Genomic DNA, 19,997 nt, shown 5'->3' on the forward strand with positions numbered 1-19,997 from the left:
ACAGAGTGAACTTATAAGCCAACATTCTTCAGTAAATAAAAATAAACAAATAAAAAAAATGGGACAGTGCTAGTGACATAGAGAAGATAATTGTTAAAACAACTGAGGAATCATAAATCTAATCAATATGGGGTCAATGAAAACTAAAATCAATGGCATGTGTTAAGAAGTGAATGACAAAGCATGGTTTAAAAATAAGGTTTAGTTAGAAAGTGAAGCAAAGCATGAGTCATAATAGCTAGAAGTCATTAGATAAAGCAAAGATTTTTATTCATATACTTGGCATTAGGCATTTTTATAGACTTAAAGTAGAAATCTACTAGAAAGATATATATATGGGAGAAAAAGGAAAAGAGAGGTGAAATCTTAGCATAACAGAAGGAATGATGTCAAGGTGAGGACCTTGAACTGGAGGTAACTAGTTAAAAAGAGGTTTCTCCTATTCAAAATATGCACTAAACAACTTAATTCCTATAGAAAATGAAAACTTGTAATTATTTTCTTTTCCAGGAAACAATGACTACATGAACACTGTGTTTCAAATTTCAGGTCGATGATCCAGAAATTCAGAAGCTAAATACTCTAATCGACTCAGAATGTGGTGTCTTTTCTGCCTCAGTTGGAGTTCACATAGAAGCCTAGGGAAATTTATATTCCATTTTGAATTTTCTTCCTCTCTCAGAATGAGTGCCAGGGATACATCTATACATGCACTTAGGAAATGTTGCAGTATGTAGCTCTTCCCCAAGTGCAGCGTCAAAATGGAGCCAGCTGGCCACAACCCAGCTTTATAGCAGCATCTCCTACAAGAAATTATAAAGTCCTTGCAGAGCTAGCTTCGTTTTCAAATGCTGATTCCTGGTCCTACTTTACTGCATTTGTCGCACAATAGTCTCGCCAGAGTTGCTTGAGGGATAGAGACAAGAAGTTGTGAGAGACACGGAACACTCACTTTCAAGGCTATGATGAAATTATGTCATTTTGTATCCATTCCTCTTCAGGAAAAGAAACCATTGAAGGTCGCCATACACTTAGACTATAAAATGTGTTCTAGGAAATTAGTTTCTATTTAGGATGTCTCATATATTGCTAGGGAAAAAAAAAAAAAAAAGATTATGTTACCTGTATTACCTGAACTCTACCATGTAGCATTCAATCCAAATCATTAAATCCAAAAGTGTCAAAACAGCACTGTAAGAGTCACACTAACCCGAAGTGGTAAATTAACATCTCAACCGTCTATGGGAAAGTTAGAAATAACTCCTTCAGATGAAAACTGGGAATCCTACTTGGGCTAATACAAGTAGAGTAATGGGAGATGAAAAAAATTAAGTGTATTACTATGACTAAGAAAATAAAATTGTATCTTCTATAGGAACACACATGCACAAGCAAAAGAGGATTATCAAATCGGCCTTTATATTGAATATGCTTAGTGTATTTTCTATTATTAGAAAATGTTTATCTTTTAATCTCCTTTTCTCTAGCAAAGTCTGAAAAAACATGCAAAAATCTGTTTACTCTGTCTTAAAATGATAAGCCAGTCCAGGAAGCATTTTTTTAATTAAACTGTGCTGATATTAATTAATAGTAAAATAGTTCAGTTAATAGCTAATTATGCAAAAGTTACAAAAATAATTTATGATAATATATACCACTCTCCACACATTTAGTGGTATTTAACACACATGGGAAGATTCACAGTGAGTTTTCAAAATGAATTCATAAAGGAGTGATGAAAGGAATATTATTGACAACATTTGGAATAATAATAAACGTATTCCAGAAACATCTCACTTCTTGTGTCAAAATTGTAATAAATTCAGTTACATTTAATTAGTTTGTCTTCCTCAGTCGTAACGTTGCAATATTACCTCCTTTGTACCAGATTCTTAAGATTCATATCTGAGTGTAAAAGAAGCAAATCAACAAAAAAAAAAAGAAACAAAAACAATATTATATTTATGGAACCTAAGTTCTAGTAAGCCCAAATCTGACAATTATTTCTCTATACAGTTTTTATAAAGGCCTCTCCATTTCCTTTTTAGAAGGAGTTCAGAGAGTAACTGTTTTCTTTTTGCATAACATATTCTCATTAGACTTATAAAAATACTATAGATTTCATTTATTATAAATATACACGATTTTGGATAAATTGCATTTAGAAGTTAAATAGCTTAGCATAGTTAGGTTGGATTAGCATAATTTCAGGTAACTCATAATATTTAAAATGTGCATTTTAATGTAAGAATCTAGTCAAAATTGATCTGTTGAATATTTCACATAGGAAGCTCATCTCTCTAGAATACCAAATAGAGGACAATTCTAAAATTATGTCAATTGTGTTAACGCATTTTGAACTACTCATCTTCTATTATTAAAGAATAATTCCAGAATTACTTGAATACTAATTATTATGACATTTGATATGAATTCAGATTGAATCTACAGAATTTTACTGAACTAAAATGTGAGATTTTTCTTATATTTTGAAGAATTGACAAATTTCTATTTTCCTAATATTTAATTAATTAATACAATCATATATATATATATATATATATATATATATGTATGTATGTATATCTGCTATACTCATATTTCAGGTCAGTGTCATACCTGAAATTTTAAACAGAATATTCTGAATATCTCAAATAACCTAGAATATTGTCTGCCTGCATAGTTTAGCTATAGTAAAATGCTGTGAATCTTTTTTTTTTTTAAGCCTTTTCCAACAATTGATGATGTCTTATCTGGTTGCAAATTATTTCTCTAACTGGAATCAACTAATAATTTGAAATTATTAGGTGAAGAACAAAAAGAATAAGAACACACACTTTTATTCTGAAGTTAAATCCTTTACTCCTAAGCAATGTCCCCTGAATACTTTTATTGTGATGTTCTGCAGAAACTAATCTCTTTCACCCAATTAATAGATTTCAGATAGTAGTTAACTCAGCATGCAATACAGGTCAAAGTTTCTGTGATTTATTTTATTTTATTTTATTTTTATTTTATTTTATTTTATTTTATTTATGCACACAAATGAAGGTATATACCAGAATTACTGGGGGGGGGGGAGAGGATTCCTCAGAAACAGATTGGGGAGAAGAACAGGTAGAATGACTGAGATACACTGCTGAGGGGAGCAGCAGGTGGTTCAGGAGAGGCCTGCTGCACCATGTGGGTCACCCCCGGGGTTTGAGCTTGAACTCTGTGTTGCAGTGGTTGTAGAGAACTACATAGTGCTATTCTTTAAACCATTGCACCACTAGGGAAGGCCCCTCTGTGATCATTTCTTTTCATCAATCACTTTTTAAGTGCCCAAATAAATCATATCCCCAACAAATTTAATTATTTATAGGTGAAACAAATTGAAATGTGCACAAAGGAACTTTATTCCTGCCATAAGTAATGGATTAAAATTAAATAGAAGTAGTGTTCTCTATAATGGTTTTATTAGTAAAAATAATAAGGTTTTCAAATTTTTAACAAAAATGAATTCAAATAAGACATAGGTTGAAAATTCACGTGTGTGTGTGTGTGTGTGCCTGTGTGTACTATGGCTTCAGTAGTATGGACTTATATAAATATGATTGATAGACTCATTGAAATTAATGCAATTCAAAGTGGTCAACATTTAAACAGTATTTGGTTAATAGTCTAAAAGTAAGAGTCTTGACTAAATTTCCAAATTATAGTGCCATAAAATTATAATTTTTTTATCTTGAGATACTGAAATTTTCTGAATGTTTCCTGGTACAGCTATCTATTTCATTAAGTGCAATGACTAGTTCTATTTTTCATCTGTTTATATGCATTACCTGTAGAAAGTTTTCTTGATGCTACACCAGTGAGTATTAATCTAACTAGACAACACTTGCTCATTCATTTACTTATTCAAATTAAAAGAATACCTGTCCCTTATAGGAAATGTCCTATCAACATTGGCCAATTTCTAACAAGGCTTATTACCTGTTGTTAAGAAGTGATCAATGTAATATTTCTGACTTCTTTACCCCTCATCTCCCTGACTTCTCAGGTGTATACTTGGAGACCTTTGTCTTTTAGCAATATGAGTAACATGTGCATGTTGCAGAGAATGTACCTTACAGTTGTACTATTGTTCTTCCTTTCCTGAAGTGGCCAGAACGGCAGTCACCTGATTTGTCACAGGTATGGCTCATTGTTTGCTGCCATAGTGGCTGTCTTCTCATTTTCACGAGGCATTTCACTATCTGAAACTTTTCTCTTTGCCTGTGATTTTTCACAAATATAGCTATTCTTTCTTATCAGCAAAATCTGTCTGCTGCTGTCACTTTATAGGTATACATTTTCTTCTACTTCAAATATGGCTAGAAAACATTCATGGAAAAAATTCTCTGACATATTCATATATTGGAACAAAACATTTTTACAGACTTAATAGATAATTAATGAGAAATCCATGAACAATGGAATTCAGTTATTAAAGCAAGTTGTCTTATTCATGAATTGACTCATTAATAGTAGAATTTACAAATGAAGTTGATGTTTCCTTATAAGAAATATTCAAGGTTATGAACATTTCATCAGGACTGATGAGGTAGATGTTTCTGATATAAATGTTAAAAAATACAGCCTTCACTTTCAAATTAAACCAATATTATGAAGCTATGCTCATATATACAGTGTTCTTTAGATTTATATATGTTGATCTAAGAGAAAAAAACTCATACAAATTTTCATAATGTTCTTTTAAAAAGTTAAAAAGACCTATTGTAAGTATCCAAATTCTTCTATTGAAATTTGAATTTAATTAGCTAAAATATTATGGCCATACTTATTTATAAAGACAAAGTATCTTTAAAGTTATAGATTCTTAATTATTTCATCTATTTGGTCATCAGTGTTTTATTTCAACAAATCTCAACATTTTAATCATTGAATGAAATATAAATTTCAATTAATATTTTGACTTGGTTAAGACACACACTAAAGTGTACAAATGGGTTATTTTTAGATGTTGTCATCTGTAATTCTTTCAAAGTTGAGATAAATCATACTATAAAAACGTAGTTTGGTAGACTTAAAATCATCTAATCTATAGTATTCCCTAAGTATTTGTTGCACAATGTGACTTTTACAATGAACCATACATATGTGACAAATTTGAAAGCATTCCATATATATATATAAAAAAAAACCAATAACATGCTTTCAATCATATTATAGGTAATTACCTCTGACTTTTTAAAATGTAAAGATCTATTTCTAGTGCTAAAAAGTAAATTGTGCCTTTCAAAGGCTGCAGAAGGAATTCCAGGTAGGTGTGTCTAGATGAATATTGAACAATAAAGAGTAAAATCCAAGGTATGAATACTCAATATAAGGACTAAGATTAGATAAGGAGAGCCAAGTGAAAAAGAATAAAATGGGACTCCTGAAGCCAACATATGAATATTCACCAAATTTCTATCCTTCTATGAATGCATTCCTCTGCCATAATTCTCCACCTAGTCAGTTTCATCTCTCTCTAATCCAACAAGTTAATAGAATAAGCTACAACTATACAGATACAGTATCCCCTCTACTTAAAACAAATCCACAGTTCATCTGCGGATGTTCTCTAGCTAGCTAGCTACTTATTCATCCATGCACCTACTTATACAATGCATAAGGTAAAGGAAACAGATATGGTTAAATGTTTTTACCTTATATTCTTTACCTGCCAGTCTAGTTTTGTATAAAGACAGTGAATAAAAAGAAATTAGGACAAATCAGTGTGCACATATGTTTCTAATGGTAGACTAAAAACAAGCAGAAAGAAAACCATCAACCTATCAAAGAAAATATTGCAGAAGCTAGGGCCTGGGCCTTGCACTCATTGCCAGAATTTGTGAATGATTAAAAAAGCTCCAGGCTGGGCCCTCCCTGGTGGTGCAGTGGGTTAAAGCACAGCACTAAGAAGCTAAGCTCCTTCAGCATGAGATGATCCCCCACCAGGAGGTGATCCGCATGGCACTGCAGACCTCTCCTGACCCTCTCCCGCTGCTCCCCTCAGCAGTGTAATTCGACGATCTGCCTGTTCTGCTCCCCACTCTGTCTCTGGTGAATCCTCTCACCACCCCTGAGCCTCTGGCCTGTACCCCAGTTCTGTATGCATAAATAAATAAGTCTAAAAAAAAAAAAAAGCTCCAGGCTAATACAGACATAGGTTGATGAGAAAAAATGGTAGGAAAAGCCCCCCCCCAGTCTTTTTTATCCGTTATCACTTCTTTTATCTGTTAATTCTATTTTGCCACCCAAAGACTTCATATTGCAACGGCCTAAAGAGTCTGTAAATGCATAGAAGATTAAAGGAGAATTCCAGGCAACAGTCTTGGGATGAAGAATAGGGGTAGCAAGAAATTTCAAGTGCAGCAGGAAAAATTAAAAAAAAAGAAAAGAAAAGAAACACGAAACGTAGATTCCAGAAACACTTGACTCTTCAGTGACTATTCCAAAGTATGATCTCTGAGTGACTTAAATTGTTAACTTTGCCAAGATGTTTAATCCTAAATAGCTCACAATTTAGAATAGTTTTTAAAACAATTATCTAAATGCATAGTAATCTGTAATCTAAATTTATCTAATTTTGTAAATTAAGGGAATTAAACAACAGAAAACAGCCCAGATAAATATAGAAAAGATGAATTATTCTTATAAAACAGATAATGCAACTCCACTTACCATGAAATATTTTTGTGTTACTAATACATTTCATCAGTCACTAAAATCCTAAAAACAATAAAAAATTAAAACGAGTAAACAAAGAATATAATTTCCAATTTTTCAAAATTCTAGTTTTATGCACACAACACACAATTAAACATTATAAATTAATTCATGGTTCCAAAAATTATATTTCCATTTTTTAACTCATTAAAGACCTTGAAACCTTTACCTAAAGGTTTAGGTAATTTTATATATTATAATTATTATTAATAATATATAAATGTTATATATAGTGTATATATATGTTATACACTATATATAATATTTAAATATTATATATAATAATATAATATATTCAGTGGCAAGTAGGCCACTGAAATGAAAAAAAAGGCTTATATTTTTATACATTGAAACCTTATCTACAAATAGGATAATTTGTATAAAGCAAAACAAGTAAGGATGTACAATTATATGAGTATTTTTAGGTTTTTCAGTAATCAAAGCATTTCGTTTTAAAGAAGTCATAGAGAAAATGAGAAAAATTCAACTAACTCTTCTGTGAAACAATATTAAAAATAATTCTCCCATGACAAATTGAAATGCTGTATCATACATGGTAAAACAAACAGAAAGGAAATTTAATTCACAGCAAGAGGCCAACATGTCATGACACATCTCAAGCATATGACATCTAGCTTCTTATATTATTATAAAATAGAAAAAGTAAAGATAGCTAAAACAATTTAAGACATAGGTGCTCAATATGATTTGCTCATCCAGAATCTTTTAATTTTTTTTCTAGATCAAAACTCTCATTTAAAAAGTTGGAATATTTTGTAATGAAATTTAAAGACCAGTGGATCTCACTTACCTCCTGGCAATCAGATTTTAAATACATAGGCAGCTAACAAGATCTTCTAGTCCAGTACAGCAAAGCAAGTAAGCCAAGTCTGTCTTTAGAACAGAATAAGAGGAGATTATAACACACAACTGTTCTTGGCATAATTTTCTGCTGGATTTCTAGAAGAGTATGTTGCCCTTCTTTCAAATCTCCAGCATGTCCTTGTGTTGTGAAACTTGTATTAAAAATGTTCATGATGGTTTACAAAATATAAAATAAATAAAATACCAACAAAAACTAATGAAACAAGCAACTCTTGTAAAACTTCAATGACACAAACATGCACACACACATCATAACAACAAGCTGAAAGGCAGCAAGCCGTTTCCTTCTTCAGTTCTCTTGTGTTTGTAGATATAATGATAGCCTTATTACACCAAGTTAAAACCATAACTCAGAAGGAAAAAGACAAATATTGGATGGTGTCATTTACTTGTGGATTATAGAGGAACAAAATAAGGGTCAATGAAAATGAACAAAGGGTTTTTTTAGCCAAGCTCAACCCCTAAGTTGAGGCTATCAATCTAGGAGCAGAAAGCTTAAAGGGAGGACACAATGAACCATGGTAAGGGACATTAGGTGTTTTGGTGGTGGGTGGTCCAATAACTGAAAGTCACATACGGTGTTGGAAAACAATGTTGTTTCAATTAAAAACAAACAAAAAACTTGCTGAGCATGCAAATTTCTTTTTATTGGTTATTCACTGGAGTGAAATATTGAAAATTAATACATAATGTTTTCATCATACTGAGCTAGATTGTCTTTAGTAAAAATATTGAATGCCCTGAGTTTCAGTTTTCGTTTTAAGAATCCCAATTGTAAGACTAAAACTATTTCTGCTTTTAGATAAAACTGAAAAAGGATCAGCACAAAATATTTGTTGTATTGAGGAGAGAATCAGAGTCAAATTACTAATAAAGAAGATTTTGCTTGTCAGGCTAATTAGAATTAAACATGAAATTTATAAGAAACAATTACCTGTTCGTTTAAACACAGCTACACAAAATTGCATAATGTTTGTGGACGTAAGTCTAAAAGTTTCCATTCAGTCAACAAATAATATTTACTTGAGTAGTCAAATACTCAAATATATTTTCAACCAAAATTTTATTTATTAAACACATTTTTAGAAATTGTTATACTTTCCAAATTGTAAAAAAGTCATATATTTTCTTTGACAGTTTTTAGAACTATAGTCAGAATAAATTTATTTGCACATAAGGGAAACTGATCAATTGCAAATGCAATTTATTTTCCCAACAATACATGGAAAAATATGGCAAATGCAACTTAAAAAATATTTATAAGACAGACTAACATGCATAGAAATGATTGGATTTGTTAGTTAAAATGTTTTAACTTCTTTTTTTAAATCATAGCTGTAGCTTTGCATCCCCAGCTTCTTTGTTACCCAATATGGAAAAATGCAGAGTGAGATTCTTACTGGCTTCATATTCTACTTGATTGGCAGGCTTCTGCTCTCCTATCACCCCAAAAGATGAACGGTTAATCTGCAGAATTCCTGTCTTTGAGCTGAGTTTGGCTTCCTGGCCCACATCTCTTACATTATTGTTGTAGAAACTGGAGTCCCACAGATGAGATATGTTACATAGCATTGAAAGCCTTTTGGGTCATAAAGGCACCACCACTATAATATCACTTCACGAACTATTATTAATTAAAGAACAGTTAAGATGAATAAATCAAAAACTTGATTGTAACTTTGTCAACCATAGGTTCAAAGGAAAATCAAGATAAGAGAATAAAACTGGAATGGAAATGTATTTAATCTACTTTAGCTTTCCAAGTTTAAGTGTAAGCAGACTGAGCAAATTCCTAAAGTCATAAATGAAAGCAATATAAATATAATTTTAAAAACACTCAAAGTAACATGAATCAACTATTTAAAGAGTGATCACAACAAACTGAATACTGTCAGCAACATAAAAGAGCCTTTTAAAATATGCTTTAAACAATTCTTGATTTCTATATAGATGTATGTCCTATCTATGAATCCTCTTTGAATTACTAAATATATCAGTTCCATCATGTTAAAATATGATCAGACAAAAATATTATTTCAGATACATTGCACTAAAGGAATAGGATAATCTTACAATAGTGGTAAATAATTTAAAGATTCATGATCTGCATTCAGTTGCAGCAAAAGAAACTATAATTACATATCATGAAAAACAGTCTAATAATAATGATTTAAAAACATGAGTCTGGTTCAATATATAGTATGTTCTGAATCATTATATAGTAACATTTGTACCAAGTTTTTATATCTATTAGAGAAATAAAAAATCAAACTGGAATATGTAACACTCTAAATCCTCAAAACCTAGTTAATATATTATGTTGCTCCCTGCACCTATCCAAACATGAGAAAAAATGTTTAACAAGTGGCACATATAATTACAAAGGCAAGTATATGTATATACATACACACTTAGTCCATGAACAATTGCTATAAGGAACTCATTTTCTTTATTTTATGGAGAGCTTCTTCATTGCATCCGTAGATTCAGTGCAAAACCAGTTGCAGGTGATAAGAACTAGCTAGGGTTTCAATTACACAATTATTTCTAGGGGAAAACATAGGATCATGATTCATTTGAAGAAAATCACATCAGATGGAATTTTATTCAATACTTCTATATGAATCTAATAACATTATCAAAATAGATTGAGGCAGTGGGATTAAGAATTAATTGTAAATGATCTTCCTAATATTCTTATTATGTTATCATATTTCTGTATTTATGAATTTACTATCGGAAAAAATTCAGAATTTCTTAAGACTAATTTAAGGTTTATTATTTTAAAAAATTGCCTTAGTATGGGCATATTTACATTCTTATTTTCCTTTGCTTTAAAGCAGCCCATTATACACATGTTGGAAATTATCTGTTTTATAAAATGATTTTCAAATTGAAAGGAATATTTATGAGTTGTAGATTCAGTAAATTGGGAACAAAATTAAAACAAACATTGTACCTACCTCCCATTGAGATATTTTCAATGTTTTTAAATGCTTCACAAAATATATACAAGAATATCAGATTATATCATTATTATGAGGCTTTAAAATATGATTTCTCAAAGGACTATCTTTAGGATGTAGGCCAGATTCTAGCATGTACAAGTACTTATTACCAACTTAATTAGTATGCAAACCACTTAAAAATCAGACTTAGGTTAAAGTTTGTCACATAAACTCATTTTAAAAAATATTTTTAAACAAAATTATTTTCTTTAAACTGTCTTCATTCTCTGCATTGAAAGTATGTTGCTTTTAATATCACACTACATACAATAGGCTAAATGCAATTTTATTTTTAAATTAATTGCAAACAGAAATCTAAGAACATAAAATGTGAGTGAAATATTTACATATTGCTTAACTTCATTAAAAAATTCAATTTTTGCAAATATGTGTTTATTTTTCAAATACTTATATACATGTACATGATTTGATATATTATGATTTAATGTTTCATCAGTATGAAACCTTAAATTTTCCCCACTAGTTATCCCAATGATTTGTCACTTTTCCCAACAAACATTTATTTTAAATGATTAAGACAGTATTTGCATCATGCATGGTGAGTAGCCATATTCCCATTTAAACAGAAGCCTGGTTATCACTATTGTTTATAAATTACAATTTAATGTTTTAAAAAATACTCAAATTTCTTTTAGAAAATAATTGACTTTCTCTTTAAAAATATTACTGTGCTCTAGCATATAGTATAATGTTTGGATCTCCAACACATATAACAAGCTTACATTCTAATTTTTGAACTGTATTTTTAAAAGAACTGGTTTTAATTTTTGATATATTAATTCATTTGAATGCATAAACAATAGCTACCTATAAGTCATCAACCTATTATTTCTATTACAAATACTAAAGAGCAACTTTGATTTTACATGATAAATAGCAATTGAAATTAGATAATTGTTAATAAATATTAAATACAGAGAACTGATCTGATATTTAAGAAAATGAGGAAAAAATAGTGGGAGGAAAAGATGATTCCCAAGTACAAAAATATAGTCTTTATTTTGATTAAATTAGATATTGTGAAGGGTCCTTCTTTGACTTTTATCCCTCATTAATACAAATAAGACCAGTATTTTTTAAATGAAATACATTTTTCATATTTATTATTAGATTCTATTAGAAATTTTGATACTCTTGATTAGTTACTATAGTCGATCTATAAAACTGCACATTCTACAAACAATATCAACGCGTCTTAATTCTTAACATATATTTAATATTTAATTGGTTTCTGTTTTGAGAAGAACATTATATCAGCTGGTAAAAGAAAAAAAAAGCTAATTTTTTAAATGTTAAAGTTTTATAGTTGTATTCCAATATTTTTAGTGGGCAAAAAACAGAAATTGGAACTTTATGAATATGAAATATAACTATTGTGGAATTAAAATGTGGCTACAGAGTCAAACAACTTTATATTCTCCATTTATAAGCTTTTAAAATATTTGAAGTGATCACAGAAGTAAATCATCACTTTTAAAAAGGTTTAAATCGGATAAGTTTGAAGCTCCTAAGTGAAATTCTAAAGCTACTTCATTTAAGCCCTCTCTCTAGCTCTAACCTTAACATGTAAAGTATATAGTAGTAATCATCTACTTTATTATACCTCAAAGATGAAGGCAGCTAAAATTTTAATAATAGACAATATTCCCTAATTTATTATTGATGTAGAAAAAGCTTAGAAAAATATGTCAGCATATTTTCAAAAAATACTTTATCTTACAGTCACAATATCTTGTGACTAGATGCAACGATATCTTAAAATATTAAAATTCACCCACTGAAATATAGATGCAGTCAGCCCCAGAGGCAAAAAAAAAAAAAAAAAAAAAAAAAAACAAAAAAAACATGTCCCTGTGTAGACTGCTGCCCTGAGGAATGTGCTATTCCTGCTGGATTTCTTGTTCCCTGGAGGTAACAATCTCATTAAAAGGATGAACTGATTTTCCCACACCCAGGGGAAGACACAGTGCCCAGAAAAGCTTTCTATATAGATACCTCACCTGCCTTAAAATCACCAGCAACCTATGTATGAAATGCCTGAAAATTTCACCAGTATCTTGATTAAGGCAAGCTCTGACCTTACAAACCATAATAAAGGTGTGTTACTTTTCTTAATTATTGATATTACTGAGCCTATTCAACCAAAATACAAATGTAATACCTAACAGTAAGAATTTGGGTGAATTATATATCTACCTGCTCATTTTATGTTCATTTTAGCTTAACTAGTTTTTAACTAAGTTCTTTCACAACTTTCTTGTTAAAAGAAGTTGTCTAGAAAGGGACCGTTTGAAAAATATTCCGTGTCTTTTATAAATATATTTAAAACTTGCTAGTATCATCCCTGATGGTTTTGTAATATTAATTTACATGCCAAAGTAGGAAAGCCGCAGCCTAATATTCTTACCCATATTTTAGTCACCCTTGAAATATGAATCAAGGGTGATGGCACTGTGTTAATTTAAGAGATATGTAGTATTTGCTAAATATGTTTTAAACTGTAGACATCTATCTACCCATAACAGTTAATGCAAAGAGTAGATACTAACCTACTAAAAGGAAGTTATGGGATCTGAGGATAGATGCAGCTATTATCCTAAATAATTGTTTTCCTGCTATATCTTTATATAGTGAATTCTGGCAAGTTAGTTAGATGAGAAAATTACAATTAAAATTATTCTAATTAAATCTCTTTTAAACTGAAGAAAAAAACATATTTAATAGAATAATTAAATGCAAAATATTACTGCCAAAACCTTTTCATTAAGTAAAAAAATATCAGCTTGCTACACTTCCTACATTTTTCAGGATTAGTTATAGTGCACTTTATATCCTGTTCTCTTCTTACTAATGATGGCAATGATTTAATTATTATGTTTATAGTGAATTTATCAATATGATACCACTTTAAATTCTAAATAATAGCTTTACATTTATAGCACTCTATAAGAATTATTTTACACATTTAGGGAGGAACTCAGATTGTCACTTCAAGTAGCAAACAGCAGTAGTAATAATATTAGACAATATTGAGAATGGAAATTCATTATTGCAACAACAAAATAAATTATACCACAGCAGATGAAAGGAATTTAAAATTAGATTATTAATTATTCTATAGTAGAACAGTTGCTAAATTTAAGTCAAATGCTGAATGATTTATTCTATATAATGCAATTAACTGCAAAAATATAGCCCAAAGGTCCTTAAATATTATGTGTGTCAGAGATTATTGATACATCTTTGTATGATACTTATTATGGAATCATTTCTAATATAAAGGTCACACAAGATCATTTGAATTAAAACCAAAATAATGGAAATTACTTCACACATCATTTTAAATTGTGTTAAATATAAACAAAATAAGCAAATGTAAGTAAACAATCACCACCTAATTTAGAAATAGCAATTTCATTGAGAAGCTGAGAGGGATCACTCATTGTTGAAATATCTGGGATCTCAATTGTATAATTTCAAAGGGTAAGAATGTATAATTTGTAATATTCAACAAAATCCCACTAAGTTCTTTCCTTTTCTAAGAAGTTGCATGTATAGGCTTACTGCAAATTTATTACAAATTACCATTTAATTTGTAAACCAACAAACACACAAACTACTGGTGAAGAAATGGAAGAATACAGTTCAAACTAACATAAATACATAGGGAAAAGTATTTTCATCTGAACAATGTAGTCATAACTTTCATAAGTATATAGTGTAAATAGCAATGGAAATTACCATTTTACTAATTTTAGGTAAGAAGTTGACATGTACCCGTAGAGAAAGTGGAAATGTAGTTTTTTTAAGCTTTCCAAACTGGGCACATTGTATTCACTTTTACAAACTGAAAAGAAACAAATAAACACAAAGGCCAAGCGCATACCATCTGCAATAGAAAAAGGAGTATAGTTCATATTTCAGAATCATACTTTTGCCTCATCATTACTGGCTACCATTTGTTAAAAATTAATAGGTAACTATTGTTACGCTTTCAATGAAGTAAGTATTCTTATATGAAACTTTACATAATTGCTAAATGAAATCAAACCAACAGTAAAATAAAAACAATAAAAAAACTGATGTAACAAAAATTCAACTAAATTTATGTAACAAAGCAAAGTTGCATTTTGTTAGAAAATAAGAAAGGAAAAAAATCCAGATTTTTTTTATAAATTATGACATTGCTTAGTCTCAAAAAATGAAAAAAAAATATTTTAAAGGAAACAGGTTTAGAGTTTAGCAATCACATTATAGTATCTTTCATTTCTCTAGCTATACATCTATTTGCACACAACTTCTCAGCAGCAAAGTCAATATTGAAGCACCACCTTTCTCTACTAATTTATTTTTCTAATACATTGAAAAAATAGTCTTCACAATTCTACCATTTCAAATGTTTTTGATCTCAACCTATTGGATCAGATTTTACATGTTCTATCTTCAATAATTATACGACTAATAGATATTTGACATATATTCATACAGTTGACCTTTTGTATTGCTCTCAAGTGCATAAACAGCTAAATATTTGAAAAATGCTTCTATTATGAGCTGCTACTATAACTTTCCCTCTCTCATAGTACAGTCTTCAAGTTATTCTGCAGTTCCCCTTTGGATGTCCAGGAGTCTGTGCAGTTTACAGAATCTGAGAGACTCTGAGTTATTGTAAGTCATTAATGCTTGCATTTGCAGTTCTACAGAATATTCACCCATGGTCTATCAATTCTGTCTGGTTATAAATAACTCATTCAAATATTCTCTTTATATAACTTTTATTTATGTACAATATTAATATAGATAGTATCTGTCACTTTATATTAATATAAATAAAACATTAATAATAAACTGAGTTCATAGACAGCAATGCCTGAAAATTCATGAATATATTATGTGATTTTAAATATTGGAGGAACTAAGTTTATTTAAACATGGTTGGAAGTTCAATGCCCTCAGAGTCCAGCAGATTATATTGTATCATTAAAAAAATGCTACTAGGCTAAAACAATTTGGAGGGTTTTTATCTGGATTAAAAACATTCAATTTTTTTTTTCAAAGAAAATAAGCTGTTGTGATGAAATAAAACAATTTTTTCAGGTTTTACCCTGAAGAGCACCACTTAATGAAGATCGATGCACTCTTTATAAGCACACGGTAGATGCATTTTATAAACTATATATTCCACCCCATTAATCAAACTGTATAATTTCCAGTACCCAAACATTCGATGAAATTTACCTTTGTTTTTAGATGCTGCATATTAAGGATGTTTATTAATGAGTGACAAGTGCTAAGTGACAGTTTGGTACTAACCCAATCCCCTAACACTCATATTGTCATGCTTATGTGATATTTGGGCTACTACACCAGTGTGATGTTATAATGTTTCTAATTTATATTACGAGATGGTGGCATTATTAATTTGACTGAGGTAGCTACTTTTGTAATTCATGTAAGTAACCAATGAGAGAAATATATCAATTTTTTCTTATCATTTTTTTTTTGGAGGTGGTGGAAAGTGCTTTGAGATGTAAGAAATTAAACTTAGAAGTAGAGAACATTTCCCTTATATTTAAAATTGGGCACACAACATTGAAATAAAAGTGCAGAGCAAAAGCATAATAGGACTTTAAGATGAATCGGTGTAGCACATACACAAAATACCATCCTTTAGTCAAAATTCTTAAATGAACACACTGTTAACTCAAAAAATCAAAGGATTATGCAAGCTACATGTAATTCATAGCATCATTAAATGTTTCATTTTATACAAATGTTTTTACAGTTTTGATAGATTTGGAGAAGATGTTTAAATTTTGACTGTGGTTATTCAAAATTTTTCTATAAAAGCTTAAGTTCTTTTCTCAAAAAAATGTCTAAAAAGACACAATTTTCAACTAAAACTTAGGGTCTTCAATCATCAGTTGATTTTAAATGACAGCATGGTAAATGATTTTATGTGGTCTGTGATGTGTATAAGTGACTTCTGTCTTAGAAGATTCAAATTTAGAGGTACCTATGTAAACCTACACTCACCAGCTTTAAAAATGGGGTAAGGTTATAAAATTGAGGGATAACATTTGAAAGAAACAAAATTTAATATGTAATTTTACAAGTGCTGATTCACAGCTGTATATTTTAATATTTGCTCCCTTATATGTCAAGCATAAAGAAAAATACTCTGTATTTGCACACTGTAAGAGGACATTACTCAAAGCAGAGTTCACTAACAACAAAGTAATATGTTACTAAGGAAGTTTACACTTGATGTTAAAACTCAAGATTTTGAATAAATTTAAGATTTATGAGCTTCCCAGTATTAGGATTTCCATAAGTAAAATAACCCTTCTGACTTTGGACTCAAGTAAAGCAAAATTACTCTATCGTTTTAAAGTTAACAACATGATTTTTTTGCACAGATCATTTAAGTAGGTATATCAATAGTATAAAATATATTTAGTGGCTAAGTATCCATTTTTACATATTAACTTTTACATTTAAGATTTAAAATTTTAGTTTATAAGAGCATGATCAAGCTCTCGTGGATAAAATTATTTTGATTAAAGTCTTCATTTTCATAACTGATAAAGAACTTTTTTAATCACAACATAGGTTTAATACTACCCTTCAAGTTTCACATAAGCAAGACCTAATAACAAACTGAAATACATAGCAATTTTGGTTTCAATATCTAATGTTAAGTTTTGATTTTAATGGTAATGAGTTATAACACACAAATTTATAAAAAAAATTTGTTGAGAACATAAGAAACTATTACTGGTCGAAATCAATTTGTAATAAAATCTAAGCTTTGTTTTCACCAGAATATTAAAAAATAACTGAAATTTGTTACTTGTGTATATACTATTTCATTTTGAAGTATCATAAAGGTGAATTAAAATTGTGATATTTAGAAAATATTTCCTAAAACATAATGATCTATAGTAACATTGTTGAAAGCAAACCAAGGTATTAATGAATGTCAAAGAAAGACACATTCCATTTCTGCATGACAAATGATCATCCTTGAATAAATTGTTTCCTGTTTTCCACTTTCATAAATACATGTAATTTTGAAACATGTACATATTTATAGATGAAATAAACAATATTCCTTCATGTTCACTGATAAAAGATGCCTAATTAAAAAAAAAACAAAAACAAACACAGAGTGGAAGATTTTCATTCAACATACCACTATGGATATTACTTTTCTTGTATAAAAAAACTTCCCTAAAAGCTAATAAAAATGTATTTGATATACCAAATGGTATGTATCATTAATTTTTATTTTGACGGTAATATAAAGTGAGAAAGTGAAGTTATTTCATATTCACATCAATTCTCTAGAAATATTTATTATTTGATTTTCATAAGTTTTGTAAGGAATAATCAAAATCACTTCAACTTAATTAAAATTAAATGTCGTTCTTCTAAGAATAAAAAATGTTAATTTTATTAATTTGTATAGTTACCATGAAAAAACATTTGAACTGTGTTCTATCATCAGATGACATGTTATATAAACAGAGGGAAGAAAAAATATTATAGTAATGTCACACACTGTGTGGCACAAAATTATTTTCTTTTTGCAATCTAGCATGCCTAAAACATAGAACATGAAAGTATAATTTGAAATAATTGAAAAGTTGAAATATAAAGACTTTTATGAAAATTGACTATATAATGCTCTTTGATAATACATATTTTCACATGCCAACATGTCATATATTCTTGTGAAAATATATATCGATAGTTGTAGAAAGGCATTGGGTTAATTTGAATGCATACATGTCAAATACAGTAATAATTGTTCGAAGGTTCCTTTTGGATATAGATGTTATACCTAGACACATGACTAATGTCCACCCAAATACTTAAGTTATATTCTCATATATTTGTTTTTGTAATACAATGGAGAACTTTAAGGAGTTTAAAAAAATGTTATCCATAAAATTAATTTAATAACAATAAAATTACTATTTTTGCAATAGCTTATTACATGAGAAGATCAATGTATTAAATGCTCCTGGCTTCTTGAATTTAAATTGGTTCTTTTTCCCATTTCTCAGCATAAAATTTAGCCTTAACATTCATTATGCCAAACATTTTCCTCTTCCTGTAAATATCTTAATTTGGAAAATCTGAAAAATACAGCAAGGACCTATTTCCAAATGATTGGAAGGATATTTTTACTTTGCTTTGCTTTCATTAGTTTGGAGTTGTATAAATATGGGAACAATCTATTAAACTCTTGAAATTTAGTAGCTAATAATTGGCATTTCAAACATGGACTGAACTATTCTCACTCTTTCCCTTGCATCATGAAAAATAATGAAGAGAAAGAATAAGAAGAGGAAGGGAACTGGGAGATGTAAGAAAAAAAAAAAGCAGTGTCAGAAAAATACAGTGTAGAAAGAGACGGTTGTGCATATTTAATTTAAATAGTTTTCTAACAATGTAACTAGTAACAGAATAGAATTAATGATATAGGGCAAAAAACCATTGCCTTGGGTTAGCTTCTTAAATTCTAACTATTTCCACATTATGGGTGGATATTTCATTATATGTCAATTTTATTTTCTTATGGACATTGAGAGAATGGTGGCGAGAGAGAGATTTGGATACTTAGTATAGTTGTCCAAATTGGTAAGGTTAATAATCATGTCTAAACAAAAGATGTATTCCAAATACATTTATACTAAAACTGATTGGCTTCTAACTTCGCTCATTAGTCTAGCTATAAAAGAACTTGAAATTTGCATATAAATTATCTATGTACATGGGATAAAGCTACTTCTGAGATACTTATGTATTTACAGTATAATCATATGTAGATAAAAATGGTATTTTATAATATCTACCTGAAAGTACATTTTCATGAGGCTATGCAAAATATCAAATAGAACAAGCGCAGAAAGGAAGCTTAGTTTGCATCCAAATTTTAATTGATGCCTGAAACATTCCATATTGTTGATCTCCAAATTTCTATGGAGAGAATTTGTAAGGTTCCTTAGTCCATCATATACCACTGATTTACCCACTTGAATTACTTACTTCTGTACAACCAGAAAACCAAAATTCAAATCTTCCAACCCACACAAATTATGTCTGGTTATATATGTTAATGTATTGGCAGCAAACCATGTACCAGGAGAAAATGCATTTTTTTTAATTCAATAGTTTTATGATTCTACATGTAAACTGTTTTTAAGATTTACTAAAGCAAGAATAATTTTACTTTTACTATTAATACAGTTGAAAAAATGATTTAAAATGTAGAGGTGACCTATTTTCATAAATTACATAATCGCTACTCTTGAGATT

General features: G+C 29.5%; 1 long non-coding RNA gene across 1 annotated transcript; it reads right to left on the bottom strand.

Moving 5' to 3' along the window:
• Nucleotides 1-347: 347 nt before the first annotated feature.
• On the bottom strand, nt 348-7,671 carry LOC105853475. Its single transcript, XR_001145319.1, has 3 exons — nt 7,568-7,671; nt 6,712-6,759; nt 348-1,089 (listed from the first exon to the last, which is right to left on the bottom strand). It is a non-coding gene; the product is annotated as an uncharacterized LOC105853475 (long non-coding RNA).
• Nucleotides 7,672-19,997: the final 12,326 nt, after the last annotated feature.

Source organism: Condylura cristata, unplaced genomic scaffold (genome assembly GCF_000260355.1).
Source record: "Condylura cristata isolate star-nosed mole 26May11 unplaced genomic scaffold, ConCri1.0 scaffold00010, whole genome shotgun sequence".
Taxonomy (NCBI): Eukaryota; Metazoa; Chordata; class Mammalia; order Eulipotyphla; family Talpidae; genus Condylura; species Condylura cristata.